The 2,413-nt window shown below is 44.1% G+C and overlaps 1 protein-coding gene across 2 annotated transcripts in view; it reads left to right on the top strand.

Moving 5' to 3' along the window:
- Positions 1-2,413, top strand: part of LOC103356158 (BTB/POZ domain-containing protein 10) — a 27,614-nt gene that overhangs the window by 9,085 nt on the left and 16,116 nt on the right. The window lies entirely within an intron of this gene.

The raw sequence follows: 2,413 nt of genomic DNA, 5'->3' as shown, positions 1-2,413 counted from the left end.
ATCAAAGTTATGACAAAAATACACAAAATTGCCACAGAGGACACAAAAAGATGTAAAATTACCAGAAAAATACACAAAAAGACAGAAGATTACCAGAAAAAGATGCAAATTCATCACAAAACCAAAGAAATCGGTGCGTTTTTCTGTCATTTTTGATGATTGGATCAACAGAAATGTGTTTTATGCTTGAATACGTGAAACCTCGATGAACTAAACTTGTTGAAAAGTCTGTTTTCTGTATTTATCCTCACGTCTCATCATTCAGCTGCTTCACTAGACCGGACCAGAACCCTGCCGGGCTTTCACTCTGTGTTCTATCTAAACCATTAGTTTCTATTCCTGTGCTCAGAAATCTACGTTTCTGTGTCTGAAGTGTCTCTGAGACGCCGGTCGGATCAGGTCGGATCAGGTCGGCCGTCGTGGTTGGTTCCACCCTCTAATGGACCCGGTCGGACTCTTTAGAGCCTCTCCTCCACCAGCCCTCTGTCCCCGAGGCCTCCAGCTGATCAGTGATGCATGGGTGCTTCTCAGAGCCCACATCACGGCAAACTGTCGTGATGCCACAAACACAAAGAGCTCGTTTCCCTCCGTGTGGCTGCTCGGTTATGTAACTCTGGCGTGTTCGGGTCGGCCGGGACTCGCTCTGAGAGGGTCCAAGTCATCGCCTCCTCCAGAAATAGTGTTTCTGTTGTTGTAGTTGGTGAAGTTTGGACTTCTTTCCCAACTTTTCTGCTTTTCTGGCACGAAGACGTCAGCTGAAGACGTCATTGATTCAAAGTCAGAATCAGCCCAGATTTAATCACCTGTTAAACTCATCTGTAGCTGTCTAAACGTTTCCTGGTTTCTGTCTTCTGTGACACTAAACCAGCTGAGCTTCACCTTCACACATTTAGTTTTAATCATCGAAAGAGAAAAACAAACCTGCAGATATTCAGTTTACACAGAAAAGCAGCAAATCTTCTCCTTTGAGACGCTGAAATCTGCAAACATTCAGCTTCCTGCTCTGCTTTGTTTCACTACAGTGTTTATTTAATGACCGAAATAGGATTAAAATGAAGTCGCAGGATGACTTTTTAGAAGAAAAGAAAAATAAAAGATAACATCGGCAACTATTTTTATAATCAATTAATCAGTTTGAGACACTTTTTGAGGGAATTCATTGATTTCAGCTTCTTCAGTGTGAATATTTTCTGGTTTCTGTGATTCTAAACTGAAGATATTTGGACTAAATGAGACTTTTGAGGAACCTGGTCCACATTTTTCACCATTTTCTGACATTTTAGAGACAATATATGTATTATTATTATTATTATTGTTGTTNTTTTTGTGGTGGTTTTGTGTATTTTAGTGGTAATTTGCGTCTTTGTGATGATGTTGCATATTTTTATGATCATTTTCCTTCATTTTATTGCGATTTTATGTCTTTTTGTGGTGATATTTAGAACTCTGGTTGAGTATTTTCATTTTTTTTTATTATTTCTGTAGACAAGGGGTGAGATTCTTCCTTTAAAGGGCTAATTCAGTGTTTTTATGTGACATTTGGGGCACTGACTGAATACTTCCATCACATTTTGATGATTTTAAAGGGCGAACCCGGTGTTTTTTGTGTGATTTTTACTTTTTTTTTTCGTTCTCCTTCTTGCTGGATTTCTGCTGCGCCGAGTCTTTCCAGTGTGTCGGTGTCAGCAGCCGCTAAATAATAGATTGGACGCTCTCACCTCGTGCTTTTAATAGACTGCCGGGGCGCCTCGCTGCTGCTGCTGCTGCTGCTTCTTTCTCCTCCTCAGCTCTCCAACTTGTTCTGCAGCTTTTGTGCTGCACATAATAAAGTAAAAACCAACCCAGCTCCGTGCTCTCAGGCGCCCGGACAAGTGAAATGTTAGAATCTGTGCCGTGTGAAAGATGAGAGGCTGCGGCTGCCCTCGCTGAACGGCTGCCTCCTCGCTTTCCTTTGTTCCCGGCCGAGCTGCCAGCGCTCTCTGGCTGCCAGCCCCCCGCTTTTATTTTTATTATCCCGTTCCTGCCAAGCGTTAAAATCCCGGCGCTTCAGCTGCACCGGCAGCCTCGTCTTCACGCGGGACCTGATTAGGGCAGTTCTGTGAAGGAGTTCTTTGTGCTCGCGCGGCTGTTTTTTTTTTTTTTCACGTTCGCCGTCGGTGGCGTTTGTGTCACCTGAATGAGCAGCAGCAGAGGTGTGCGTGTGTCCGTGCATGTGTCCGTGCACGCCTCCTCGGCTGCCGTGGTGACCCTCGTGTTCAAGGACACTGCCGGAGTCTGCAGCCGCACACGGAGAGGCGGGTTTCCTCCTCCGTGTGCTGACAGTGAACGCAACACGGACTAATGAAAGACGCAAGAAAGTGTGATTGAAAGACACGAAAAAATTACAAAAAATAGAAGCAAAGCAGCAAAAAAA

Source organism: Stegastes partitus, unplaced genomic scaffold (genome assembly GCF_000690725.1).
Source record: "Stegastes partitus isolate 25-593 unplaced genomic scaffold, Stegastes_partitus-1.0.2 Scaffold188, whole genome shotgun sequence".
In the NCBI taxonomy this organism is placed as follows: Eukaryota; Metazoa; Chordata; class Actinopteri; family Pomacentridae; genus Stegastes; species Stegastes partitus.
The sequence above is the reverse complement of the archived record's forward strand: the minus strand, read 5'-3'. Positions and strand labels throughout refer to the sequence as shown.